Source organism: Sphaeramia orbicularis, chromosome 10 (genome assembly GCF_902148855.1).
Source record: "Sphaeramia orbicularis chromosome 10, fSphaOr1.1, whole genome shotgun sequence".
Lineage (NCBI taxonomy): Eukaryota > Metazoa > Chordata > Actinopteri > Kurtiformes > Apogonidae > Sphaeramia > Sphaeramia orbicularis.
Genome location: NC_043966.1, coordinates 39,882,292 through 39,897,705, shown reverse-complemented (window position 1 = coordinate 39,897,705; position 15,414 = coordinate 39,882,292).

The window sequence follows — 15,414 nt, the reverse complement described above, 5'->3', positions numbered from 1 at the left end:
TCCCTAGTAATCTCCCCAGTTTAATAATACCTAAACAAAGACAAGCCAAACCCCTGATCTCTTCTGTCTCCAGTTTATTTAATTTTTAATTCATTGTTAATTCATGCGTTGCAATGTATATTTTTTTAGGGTGCCTATTGTCATCAGGCCGGGGAATACAGCAGGATACTACCCATGTTGGCTACAGCTGCCCCTTTTTCCTGTTATTGACAATGTTGATTAATTGGGATTGTCCACGGTACAATAAACTAAACTAAACTATTTATTTTATAACAGTATTAATAGTAACAATAATGTCATGCTAATTTTATCTTCCCACCCCTTTTCAGGCATGTAAATGGAACTATTGTGCTGTTCTTCTGTCTAAGAATGTTATGATTATTGATATTTGTATTATTATGCATGTTTTGCTTGTTCGCGTGAGTTTGACACCCCTGCAGTACGTGGACAAAAGTATTGGGACACTTTGAATTCAGGTGTTTCTTTTCTAACAGGGGTCTGGGCTACTAAACAATAATGACAAATTTCATAATATAGTTTTATATTGTCATAAATATCATTGCATTGGTTACTTTTGTGCGACACAGTGGTGCAGTGGTTAGCACTCGTGCCTCACAGCAAGAAGGTCCTGGGTTCGATTCCAACACCAGTCAACGGGGGGTGGGACCTTTCTGTGTGGAGTTTGCATGTTCTCCCCGTGTCTGCGTGGGTTCTCTCCGGGTACTCCGGCTTCCTCCCACCATCCAAACACATGCACTGATAGGTTAATTGGTTAATCTAAATTGCCTATAAGTGTGAATGTGAGAGTGACTGTTTGTCTCTATATGTTCAGCCCTGCGATGAACTGGCAAAATGTCCAGGGTGAATCCGGCCTTCACCCGTAAATAGCTGGGATAGGCTCCAAGCGACCACCATGACCCCAGTGAGGATAAAGCGGGCTCAGATAATGAATGAATGCTTGTTCACATATATGTTAAATTTCATTGCATGTTTGGAATAAGTCACTAAATCAAATCAAAATCAATCTGTATCACTGTTGTGACTACCGGTTTATGCTACAAAATATCCTTTAAAATAACTGTAATGATGTATTACTGCTGTGTCAATTCTTTTTTTCCTATTTGATTTTTTTTTTTTTAATGTTCTTTTAATCTTTTTAATGATAACATATTCCTTTCATGAGGATTGTGCAACATGACTAAAATCTTACTTTGCAAAATATGCCATAATAAAGAACAGATTTGGGTGCTTCTATGAAACTGGTCCCTAAAAACAGGACATGGGGGCTAAAAATTCAAACCAGATGTAGACTAATGTGATGAAATGTGGAAGCACTTTGGGTCTATTTTAAAAATAAACACTTACTGAGATAAAAGATAAACTATTTTTCAGACAAAACACATTTTTATATTATTTTACATTATATTTAATGCAAAAATCTGCATGTAACACAGTCAAAAGGACACAAAAATTACCAAAAAATAAAAAATTATATCTCTTTAGTCTCTCACAGGTACATTTTGGGAACTGAACTAAATATTCAAGGCAGAGTGTTTCACAAAAATGACCACTGTTGCAAAATCACTTACGATTTATATGCATTTAATTGGGCGGGCTCTGTATGTAACACAAGTGGACACGATGGGTTACATACAAAACCTGGAATGAGACTAATATTCATGAAAAACCTGCATGTCTGGATTAGAAAAACCACTAGGATCATCAAGTTTAACACAGTGTCTTTCTTTCCAGCGCTATATAAGACTGTTTACAGTCGTGTTTGCACTGACACCTAGGTAGTTTTTCATGTCCCAATTTTCTTCCTATTTTTGGCCCCAATATTTTATTAAAAATTCATTAATTTTGGGATGGCTCAGAGCACGAGGATAATTTTTATTTTTTATTTTTTTGCATTTATCTGAGGTCATTATAAGGTACATCCTGGGGGGAAATATGTCTACATTTACCTTGTATTACTGGGTCTAAAAAGCTGACAAAAGTACTAAAATAAACCCATTTTCATAGAAGCACCCACTGACATTCAAGGAATAAACAGTCAGATGTATGAAGTTTTAAACTGACAGTATATTAAAGCCTGTTTCTTAGTGTGTCTTGAATTGAAGTCATTTACTATTCTGTCATCTACATATTTTATATTGTAGTGTGTTTCTATTTAATACACTACAACATACTATGATTTTAATAATATATGTTTTTAAAGAGTGAAAGAGTTGAAGTAAAGAGGATATTTTTAGCATGATAGGGCAAAAAAAGAAAGAAAAGCTTACCACTATATTGTAACTCAGGGGTCTGAGACAAAGACAGACGCAGTAGGTGGGTTAAATATATGAATGAGAGGTGTAACTACTCATTGCTATTAGTTCTCCTGCTCATTATTCAGGAGTTATAGTAGTTATTCAGTATATTAATCCACCTCTCTCCTCACCCAATCTGGACTCATGAGACCACATGACCTTTTTTTCCATTGAAACACATTCCAAACACATCAAACTGATGGCTGTTTAAGAAATGAGAAGCTACTCACTGGATCAGTCAGAGTTAAAGAACTTGTTGAGACAGAAATATATTAAATAATGCAGTTATTATCTCATGGAAGGATCTGAACTATTGTCTTAGTTAAATCCAGGTGGCGACTTGTAATCCCTAAAATGTAATCTTTATTCTAACTTTCATTGTGGCTTTGGAATTACTGAAACATGTTCATATATATCAAATTTAAATGAATTTACAGACATCCTCTGGCAGTAGGCATATGAACCCTTTATAGGGCAGTCACTGAAATACTCTGAAAGTCAAAATTTCAACCTTAGTGTGTTATTGGACATCATCATCTACCTTCTTGTTGGTATCCGTGACAACAGTCTCCCTCCTCTTGCCATAAAACGTCTGAGCAGCACTTGCTAAGAAGTAAACACATGCAATAAAACAACTGTTCTAAGGTCATAAACTGACAAGCATCACTCATATTCACTATTTACAGCCTCAAAATCAATATAAAATCTCTCTGACTCCCTTTATAGTTATAAAAACCAACATGCATCTTGACGTCACTGAGACACAGGATTGGCCCTATATTTTATTTTTGTGGAAATGACCAAAAATAGTCACTTACCTGCTAAAGGGTTAAGAAGAAGCATACCTGTTAGCATACCCATAACGACTGTGGCTCTTATTGTACATAAATGCACCTGTGTGTGCGTGGGTGTGCGTGTGTGTGTGTGTGTGTGTGTGTGTGTGTGTACTCTATAACAATATGTATTCAACTGGTGTGACATCTTTCCCTCCAGTGCTGCCTTTTTCATCTCCCCAGGAAATACAGACATCTTGAGCAATGCCAAGCTGCCTAATCACCATGCGGCGGATCACTCTGCCAATTACTACGACACAAAGTGACTTTCACGACCTGGTGGGCGCAGCGTGTAGCCAGCTAAGTAGGAATTATTCACCCTGCATGTATAGTAAGCCCTCATCAGCAGCACAACTACTGTCAATGCCTGACAGACACACACAGGAATGAACTCAGACTCTGACCTGGAGGGAAATTTGCAGTATGTAAGACACCTAAGGATGTAAGAACCTATAAATATATATATGTATAAATGTGTGTGTGTGTGTGTGTGTGTGTGTGTGAGTCATTTTCCCTGAAACTGTTTACTAGTTCCACTTCAACAAAATGTTCAACCGCAACCAAACATAGATCACCATTAGAGTCATAAAAGCACACGTACAGTTGGATGTGTAGCATGAAAATCCATAGCAACACATACTGTTAACCTCATACTATTATTGCCTAAGTCATACACTATATGGACGAAAGTATTGGGACATGTTGAATTCAGGTGTTTCTCTTCTAATATATTTCACCAGTTTTAGCTTCACTCCATTGGTTGCCAGTATGTTTTAGAGTTGATCTTAAAATTCTTCTATTTGCTTTTAAATGTTTGAATGGCCTTGCCCCCTCCTACCTGTCGGACCTGATCCACCCCTACGCCCCCCCTTGTGCTCTCAGGTCAGCAGATCAGCTGCAGCTTGTGGTTCCAAAAACTAAAAAGAGGCTTCGTGGGGACCGTACCTTTTCTGTTGTCACCCCGAAGTTGTGGAACCAGTTGTCCTTAGTTGTTAGACAGGCTCAGTCTTTACCTGTCTTTAAATCACGTCTAAAAATGTACTTTTTCTCATTGGCTTTTTATCAATGAGTGACATGTCTGTTTTTTTATGCTGTTTTTCATCAGATTTTAATTTGTCTTTGTTTTTATGATGGTTGTATTTTGTTGTTCTTAGCCCGCTTTACACCCTGTGTTATCACTAGTTTTACTTACTTATTTACTTATTTAATCCCTTGTTTTATGTTTGGTGTACGGCACTTTGGCCAGCTGTAAAGTTCTTAAAGTGCATTATAAATAAAGTTGGTATGGTATGGTATGGTATGGTATGGTATGGTATGGTATGGTATGGTATGGTATGGTAAGAAGGGTCTGGGATACAAAACAATATGACAAATGTCATAATATGATTTTAAATTGTGATAAATATTATATTGATTATTAACACTGATGTTGTTATCTCAAATCAGCATGAACAGGACATCTTACAGCTGTAGACATGATGTATCCTAATATTTTTGTCCAAAGAGTTAATAATAATAATAATAATAATAATAATAATAATAATGGATTAGATTTATATAGCGCTTTTCTATGAACGCATACTCAAAGCGCACACAGTGGATCCATTATTCATTCACTCTCACATCCTCCCTCTGGTGGTGGTAAACTACATATGTATCCACAGCTGCCCTGGGGCAGACTGACGGAAGCGTGGCTGCCAATCTGCGCCTACGGCCCCTCCGACCACCACCAAACATTCACACACATTCATACACCAGTGTGAGTAGCAGCACTGGAGGCAAGGGGGGTGAAGGACATAACAGCACATGGACAGAGCGGGATTCGAACCGCCAGCCCTTCGGTTATTGGACAACCTGATCTACCAGCTGAGCCATGGCCGCCCCCCCAGTTTATAAACATCAATATTTCCTTCATGTTTAACCCTGTAAAGGCTGAACCATATAATCATTGACAGAAAATTCCAGTTCTTTGAAACTGGAGCCATTGGTCCTTCTGAACAACCAAAAACTTATTTATTTATTTATTTATTTTTCAAATATCAATTTCCATGTATGAGTTTGAATTTTGTATCATATTTGATACAGCGGGTCTCAATGCTCAAATATCATTATTTTTTAACAAACATAAACATAATATAACACAAACATGTCTAACAAATTGGTAATTCCTTTTCAAAATTGGCAAAGTTCTGCCTCCTTCCTCATTAATGTAATGTCACTGGAAAGGCCTCTGGTGAACAAATGTTTCCCCCCTGGTGGATTATCTGTGTATTGCATGCATCTAATTGTATACATCAGTTTGTTTTCTTTTTTTTAAATCACACTGATCATGTTGAGGGCTTCAAAACTTATGTATCAGATATAATACATTTCGCATTATAGGGTTAATGGGAGATTTTTCTTCCTAAGTGAGATGTGAATAAAGTAGGTAGTTGAGGTAGAAAAGTATTATTTACAATCAGAGCATGAAAAGAGGTAGAACATTTAAAATCATAGCCATAGGTAAAAATAACAAAGGAAAAAAATCAATTTTGTGAGAAATTAAGTAAAAACCATCTCTGAGGCATTTTGGAAGCAAAGATAATTTAAACAAAAGTAACCATTCATTCATTCATTTTCTGATCCCGCTTTATCCTCACTAGGGTCAGCCTATCCCAGCTACTTATGGGCGAAGGCGGGGTACACCCTGGACAAGTCACCAGTTCATCGCAGGGTTGACATATAGAGACAAACAATCACTCTCACATTCACACCTATCAGTGCATGTCTTTGGATGGTGGGAGGAGCCAGAGTACCTGTAGAGAACCCACGCAGACATGGGGAGAACATGCAAACTCCACACAGAAAGGTCCCACCCCCATCGACTGATGTTGGAATCGAACCCAGGACCTTCTTGCTGTGATGCACCAGTGCTAACTACTGCACAGAAGTAACCAATGCAATGATATTTATGACAATATAAAACTATATTATGAAATGTGTCATTATTGTTTAGTATCCCAGAACCCTGTTAGAAAAGAAACACCTGAATTCAACGTGTCCCAATACTTTTGTCCATGTACTGTAGGGGTGTCAAACTCATTTTAGTTCAGGGGCCACATACAACCCAATATGATCTGAAGTGGACCGGACAAATATAATAATAAGAATGAAAAAAGTACAATTCCATTATGAAAATGTGTACATCTACAAAGTTAGCTTAAAAATCTGAATAACATGAACAACCTGAAATGTCTTCAGAAAAAAATAAGTGCAATCGTAACAATATTAACCCTCATTATTATCATCTACATTACAATTTACAGATGATAATGGATTTAGAAACACACAAAAGATTTAGTAAAAGGCAGAATATTGTTAAAATTGCTCTTATTTCTCTTAAGACATTGTAGGTTGTTCATATTTGTTCAAGTTATTCACATTTTCATGTAATTTTGTCCTTATTTATATGTTATGATAGTAATTTACTGGTCTGACCCACATTAGATCATACTGGTCTGTATGTGGAACCTGAATGAAAATGATTTTAACATCCTTTATTGTTAATATCTTTAGTGTAATTTTTGTATTTCCCAAATTCATCCCACAGGCCGGATCGGACCCTCTGGTTGGCCGGTTTTAGCCCATGGGTCGTATATTTGACGCCTGCGGTGTACTGTATGACTTAGGCTGTTATGCTACGAGGCTAACGGTATGTATTAATAATGAGCCATATGTGCCTCAGCCCCCTGACACATACTCATGCACATGGCTTTACATCCTCCAGTTCCTTAATCCAGTCCATCTAAGCTCTCATAAAGCTAATGCCTTACCACCCCTGTACGCCACATGGGTTATCGATGGGCAGCGCATTCACAAAGGCAGAGGTAATGATGGTAACTGATCATGACTGCAGCTGATTTGGACTGTGGCTGAAAATCACAGCTCACCAGCCTCGGGCTTCATTTGCCAACAACAGGATATAAAACAGCATGGATAGGATTTCAGCACAGAGTCATTGGACAAACATTTGAAGAGAAGGAGGAAGACTGATTCTATTAAAGACTAAATCTGATCATTTTCTTGGACGATTTTTCATCAATCTATTCTCTAAAGGTAGCACAGAGTGATATAAAATGCAACTAAAGGATACAAATAGGACTTCTATGTACATATTTGCAGTATACAGTTGCAGAAAAAATTATTAAACCACCCTTGTTTTCTTAAATTTCATGTTCATATTAATTCCTGGTACAACTAAAGGTACATTTGTTTGGACAAATATAATGATAACAACAAAAAGAGCTCATAAGAGTTTAATTTCAGAGCTGATACCTATCCATTTTCCGTGTTTTATTGATAATAACTGAAAAATCATTTCAGTTCTTAAATCATTATCTGTGGCATTGTACTGACAAAAACAGTGCTTTTAGGCATTCCATGTTTTCTTTTCTGTCTGTTTTAGTCACATGATACACACAGGAGTTAGTACTTGATTGCATAACCATTGTTTTTTATTACGTTTGATGGTCTAATAATTTTTTCCACGACTGTAGATTAGCCCATAAAGACCCAGTTCTATTTTTGTGCCAGTTCCCAAATGAATTTCCCTCTAGATTTAACCTTTCTTAAATGATTTGTCACCATTTATTGTAGGGATGCAGCGGTACAGGGTATCCACGGTTCGGCAGTTCTTGAGTCATGGTTCATGGTACGGTATGGTTCGGATACAGAGCCCAGCTGTATGACTGGGAGAACATAACTGGGAGCTGATGCAGACCCTTAAGGCTAATTTATGTTCACTTTCTGTACATAAATAGGTGCGTCCATTTCTATTGTCGTCATGCATCACTGCCTTCATACTTCCATGTGTCATGTACGTTGGAATGAGCATTTCTAAATCAATCCACCAGAGGGCGGCACTCTTAATTACCGTACTGTCTGAATACCATGAAGAAGAGTAAAGTTTTTTGAGAGGAAGATGAAAGTCAATAATAACAAACATGGCGACGACAGAGGAGGTTTTACTAATATGGAGTACTAATGTTTATATTGAGAGGGGTAGTTGGAAATAGAAGGGCTGTACACCAGGTCGAGCCGGACAGCTGGGTCCTGCTTTAGACGGGCTCCGCATCCAGCTCCAACCAATGACAGAAGACTTCTGTAAGTCAGTCGTCTTGCAAAGCTCTAATATAAACGTGAGTTGTCTGGAAATGTCATTTGAAAATGACAAATGAGCCATACATGCTCATAACGAACTGTGAGGGGTGTACCGAAAGGTACGGTAAGGATGGGAATCGAGAACCGGTTCTTTTTGAGAATCGGCTTCCAGTAGCTCGATTTCTTGTAATTGTTTGCCTACCTGCTTAATGATTCTGCTTATCATTTCTGCATGCGTAAACTTCATTGTTTTGGTCAGAACGTAGCCAACATGGTGTTGAGGCAGAAATGGTCTAAAAAGACGACACCAGGTCCACTTACTTGGAACACTGTCGAAGCTTCCATGTCTTCAAAAGGGTGGAATCCCTCCAATATCCTCAAACATTTGTCCACAGCATGTGACTTTACAGGAATATCATGTATTTGATAACCCTACTTAGCAGTGCTTGTGAATGTAGCAGCAGAGTGAACACTGGGCCCAGTTCCAGTGCGGGCGACAAATGTCGTACCCAAATACAAGTTCCCGAAGGTAGGGGAAAGGAAATGAGGTGCACAACAATGGGAGACAAGCCGAACCGAACCGGTTCCATGTAGTAGAAATGTGGCAATAGAGGAATTAGTAACACGTCTTTAGTTTCACTTTCACTGCATGCCGCCGCCCCCACCCCCCCGAACCAGGCCCAGCTTCATCTGTTATTATTATTTGTACATACTGTATATGATATATTTTCTGTGCAGGGATGGAAATATAAAAGACAGTTAATGCAAACACACCCGTTTGTTCTCTTTCATTCCCTCACCCAGTGAGAATCGATAAAAGAATTGATAAGGAATCAGATCGATAAGCGAAATCGATAATGGAATCAGAATCATTAAATTTTTAACAATTCTCATCCCTAATGGTACGAGTACTGTTGCACCCCTAATTTAATGTAATATTATCCTCTGTATTTTGTATTTTTTCAGTGAAAATCATGTTTTTTTCCCTTCTATTTAACCCTTTCATGCATGAATTAGGAGAATCTTAATCAATATTTTTATTGTTCTTCAGGCACGACATTGACATTTTTTAATGAACCTATTTTTCACAGTTGCAAAAATGTCCACTCAGCTGGACACCATGTGTTTAATTTTTGAGGCAAAGAAACATATATTTACTGATATAAAGTGTGAAAACTATGAAATAAAAATATTTTTTACACATTATACTGTATATTTTTACATACTCTAATACTAGTTATTACTCACTTCATGGAGATAATATGCAAAAAGAAAAAAAAAATTAAAAAAAAAAAAAAAAAAAAAGACCCTGTAAATTACAGTCTAATAACAATTAGCAATTGATTTACATTCAAACATGTTACTGCAGATCAGGTTAATTGAGAACAGCAAAGTTACAGGAATGATATGAATGTCAGTGTATGGGATGATACACAAGTGTCCACTGTGTTGGCTGATATGGAACTAAAACAACAAAACCCATGAATATATAAGAGAACAGCTGTAGAATAGCTGTTCACTGTAGTGACCAGTATGCATGAAAGGGTTATTTTCCTGATCATGCAGATGTTCATGGAAGCTCAGATTAAAGATGAAAAAACAAAGAAAACAGAAAAAAAGTGACTTTTTAAGCAAAGATATCAATAACTGAACACAAAAATAAGCATGTATAACCACTGTCATGGATCCAACTCCATGGGTTTTACTGGTGAATTAATGTTGTTAAAGATGATGGTGTTTCCATGGTAACTACAGAGCCTCGGAACGTCCAAATGGGTCATATCTGATGACCATGAAAAGATGATAAACTGTATTTTACATCAATTATTTACATGTATTGATAGGATTAGTGGATCACCAGGTATTAAACAGTTTAGATCAGTAGGTGGTTTTGGTCATCAGTTGCTGTTTGGGTCTTTATGGGTTAATATGTTCATTATCGTGAGGCGTTGTTTCAAAACAAAACCTATGATGAATATGATGTTTTTTTATGAGTGCAGGTAAAATATTTAGAATAATACAGGGAACCTTATTAGCCTCGGCCATTGGGTAAAGGCCAAGTATACACACAGCCGCTCTTCCACTGTTGGATGTTGACATGTTCAGCTGGAAAGACTGATGGAGCAGTCAAAAGTATTGATATACCAGCAGTGGAACAGGTGATTAAAGGCTTGTGTCCGCATCCATTTATGGGTTAGTGTAAGACTGGAAGTCATTAGAGCGTATAGGAGAAAAAATGATATATTGCATTATTTACAAAAGTGTCAGAGAAACATGTCCTCATACCTGAATGACGGAGTAGGCTGATTACCTGGCACTCCAAAAACAACATACAGAAGGTGCACAGAATAAATGAATAGTCATAGGAATTCTTACACAATTTACATTCACACTTTGGCAACGGAAAACATAAATAAGCTGCATCATTTTTGAGCTGCGGGTTCACAGTGTGTGGAAAAAAGTAGCGGCTTATAGACTGGAAATTATGGTAATTGGCGTGTTATCTGTACGTATTATACACTTTCCATGTGTTTGTTCAAATATCTCGCACTGAGGGTTAGGGTTAGGGTTATTACAACCAGAGATCTTGGTGTAAATTGACACGTGATCAAATGGCATTGAATTACACGCAAAAGGATGAAAATGCATACGTATAGCATGCCAGATGCCATAAGAACTGGCAACATACATTTCATTAGATCAATCTCCTATTTAATGCCATTTAAGCCATCTTCTTAAAAACTCTATCGATATATTTTGGGGTTTTTTCTGATGTTGGGTTGCACAAAACAAGTAAATCCAGATGGTAACACAACAATCCCAGCTGTTTCCACCTAATTTCTAAATTCCGTATGTTCGTGTGTCCCTATCAGATCCTCTAGTTTTCTGCTTAAAATAAGTGTCTTTGGAATTTTGTTAAAGGCTTGTTTTGTTTTTTTTTTTTTCTGTTACTGAATAGGCTACAGAATATTAAACAGTTGCCGGTTCACTGACCATCAGAAACTCTCCTACATTTAATATCAGTGTTATTCATCATATTATTATCCTATAATTGTTTGAGTCATTCTAATAAATTTGCATCTAAATGAGAGAAAGTTGTCTCATCACCATAGAGTGTGTAATACTTGAGTCCCTGACCTTCCCAAACTAGAGGAAGTGAAAGTTAGAAACTTCACTCATGACCCATCTGTGCTACATGAACGATGCTGAATATTGTACCAGATTGCTCTAGAAGTTCAAGCATAGCTGCAGTGTGAACACTTTCAAACTCTATTATTACATAATCTCATAAATTGCAAATTAACTGAACTATTTTATTTAACAATAGCTGTAAGTACAGAAAAAGCTGCATGAAGCTGCGTGCAGGGCCGTCTTAACACATGGGCCTGATGGGCACTTGTCCATGGGCCCCACAAGCGTAGGGGCCCCATACTAATCTGTGTATGTTGACCCTTCAATGCACCTTGTATAGGGATGGGAATCTAAAAGAATTTAACGATTCTTATTCCGTTATCGATTTTGCTTCTCAATCCTATTCCTTATCAATTTTCTTACCAATTCTCATTGGGTGAAGGGATAAAAGAGTACAAACGGGTGTGTTTGCATTAACTGTCTTTTATATTTCCCTCTCTGCACAGAAAATATAACATATACAGTACGCACAAATAATAATAACAGATGGCGCCGGGCCTGGTTCAGGGGGGGCACCGTACAGTGAAAGTGAAACTTAAGACACTTCCCTATTTCCTCTATTGCCGCATTTCCACTACGTGGAACCAGCTCGAATCGGCTCAGCTTTGCTCCCATTGTTGTGCACCTCATTTCCTTCCCCTACCTTCGGAACCTTGTATTTGAGGGGCAGGACATTTGTTGCCCACACCTGAACTGGGCCCAGATGACGGCCTGGTGCTCTCTCTGCCGCTAGATTCACAAGCCCTGCTAAGTAGAGTATCAAATACGTGACATTCCTGTAAATGATTCACATGCTGTGGACAAATGTTTGAGTATGTTGGAGGGATTCCACCCTTTTGAAGACATGGAAGCTTTGACAGTGTTCCAGTGGACCTGGTGTCATATTTTTAGACCGTTTCTGCCTCAATGCCATGTTGGCTAGGTTCTGACCAAAACAGTGCAGCATACACGTGACATCATTGTGCATGTGCAACGAAGGAGGAATCGATAAGCAGAATCGTTAAGCAGGCAGGCAAACGATTCCAAGGAATCAAGCTACTGGGATCCAGTTCTCAAAAAGAACCGATTCTCAATTCCTATCCATAACCTTGTGTCATATCCTCCAGAGACCCAGCCCGGGGTGCCATAAAGGGGGGGTAAACGTGACAAATTCATGGGGCCCAGCATTTCTGGTGGGGTCCATAGAGTAGTGGAGGGGTCCAGTGGATACAGGTTAGAAGTTGTGAAAATTTTGTGTAAGGTCCGTGGTATAATAGAGGCATAGAAGCCGCTTCACACCTTAGTTATGTTAGTTATGTATATAACTGCAGCCCCTACCCCACATACATACCCAACCCACCCCCAACCCCCTGCACTCAGAGAAATCAGCAAGGTACTGAATTTTATGACGTTTAGCTTTCATGGGGCCCACAATTGCTAGCAGCGCCATAGGACCCTGCACTGCATTTTTGTCCACTGTAGGGGACAAAAGTGTCGGTTTTACTTAAAAAATGCTGACCATTGCAAAGGACATTCCATTAAAAAATAAATAAATAAAATTCATTTTAAAAATATATCTGAAAAAAAAAACAAAAAACGTTGAATTATGCAGTTTCTAATCAAGACAATTTTTCAATGTAAAAAAGCTAAAACTTTCACTTTCCTGGGTCTCAGGAGGATATGATACCTACCGATCAAAGGCTTATAGGTACTTCATTAGTTGCTAATTTAAGTTATTTTCTGCTTTTTTCAATTATTTTTTAAATAATTGTGTTTATGTTGTACTCCAATTTTTCATTATTTTTTATATACATTTTTTTTATTTTGTACTGCAATTTCTCAAGAATTTTTTAACATTTTTTTTTTTTATTTTGCATTAGCATTTGCATAGAAAAATAATTTCTGACAATTTGAAATATGTATTCCCGAATGTTGAAATTTCATACATAATCTATAAAAATACACACACGAACACACAAAACATACAGACACTTAGAGACACACAACATATATAGACAAGACAGAGGCATCTTGACATCTAGCGGCACTAAGGTGAGAGAGCCAGTGGCAAAATTAACTTAAAGACTGAAACTTATAAAAAAAATTTGCTTCGTAACGCACTGGGGCAGCATCGTTTGAACTGGCTTTCACTGATGTACTCGGAAAATGACATCCTGAAGATCACTGACTTCAAGCCAATAATAAGTAAGTAGTTGTCGTAGGGGCCACAGTACACTGCCTTGCCCGGGGGCCCATAATGCTATTAAGACGGCCCTGACTGCATGCTTATTGCACACATACACAAACACTCAATAATGTCACGTCTTGTTATAACAACACTTCATTTGTCCTGATTAATGAACTCATGCATCATTAACCTTCTGACACAGATCCCGGAAATTACTGCCGTGAATTTACACTCACATACATGTATGCAAACACATGCACACACTGCAGAACCACTGCTTTCCTGGGTTCAGTATTGTAATAATGCCAGATGATTAGAAGAATTAAACAGAGACTGGAAGTACAGAACACATGTGCACAAGTACATTTTGCCAAGGTTCATTAATTTGACATTATCAGGTGATTAGTAGTTCTGATTAAAAAGCTCACGGGAGAGATGCAAAACGCTGAGATGAACATCGATTTCTCATTTCCTTTTAAACTCATGCAGGACTTGGTGAGCTGTAGAAACAGGCCTATATAAAATGTCCCTCTCCTTACTCAAACACAAAGCAATAAGATGGATTTATTACTGAGGAGCACAAATCCTTGCGCCGCGGCAAAATATGGTTTTAAATCAAGTACAGAGGCATTGTTTTCTCTTTTCCAACAAATTAAATGTCTGTGGGTATCAGCAGTTGTATTCGACAGGCTAACAAGCTTTGTTTGCTAGGTTTATATCCAACTGAATAACAGCCATCTGGCATTTTATCTGAATAAATCTGATGACATTAGCACTGAGCATTGAATTAAAGCTTTGTTCTGCTTTTCAGATGGGCCTCCAAGTAAAACAATTACAAAGATTAAATATTCATGGTTGCATTTGATAAGAAGATGGTAAGAAATGTTGTCCTGCTTCACAAAGTACAATGTAATAAGACGGAGTTATTCGTGTGCAGTAAAGAAGTAGTATGTACCACAGTATAATAAGGTTTAAAAGTAAGCATTGTTTTGTCCATTTTTAATAAATCACATGACTCTGAGTGTCGGCAGTCTGTTTATTATAAAACACGCCCAGCGAACAAGTGAGGTTTGCTAGCTATCACTTGTAAAAAGCTAGTTGCTAAATTCCCAATCGTAGCGCAGACTTTAAAAAAGTTCTGATTCTTATTCCTTACAGTTATAGTGTCACAACCTGGCTCTGAAGCTGGACAAAAACGGAGACGAACGAGGTGGTAAAAATACAACAGTGATTTATTAAGTCAAACTAACAATGAACAAAATACAGTGTGCTACAAAAACGCCAGTTGAGAGGAGCATGTGGACCAGGCAGGCACAGACCAGACCACATCAGACCAGGGAAGAGAGCAGAGAGAGTCAGCATCCATGTCGAACTGCTTAAATAGGTGTGTCACACCTGTCACATCTACATCTGAAAGATAAACTCTACAGTGCCCCTAGTGCCCAAAAGGTGCAGGGCTGTCACATATAGTATAAAAAAAACCTAACTACATAGTATACAAAATCAATAAGAAATGAACAGTCAATGTACTTATGATGATAAAGTCACAAAAAATTTGCTTCTTTGCCAGTTAGCCATTTATGTAATAGTTGGACATGTAATAATGTAAATTTCTGAACAGATGACAGGATATATGATGTGATATGACAAAAAATAGTAACACCAACAAATCAGCAATTTTTAATCATACTGATTTATCAGCATAAACTCATGTTTGTCTCAAATATAAGAGTAAAAACAGGATTTTGAATCCTGTTGCAGTAATGTT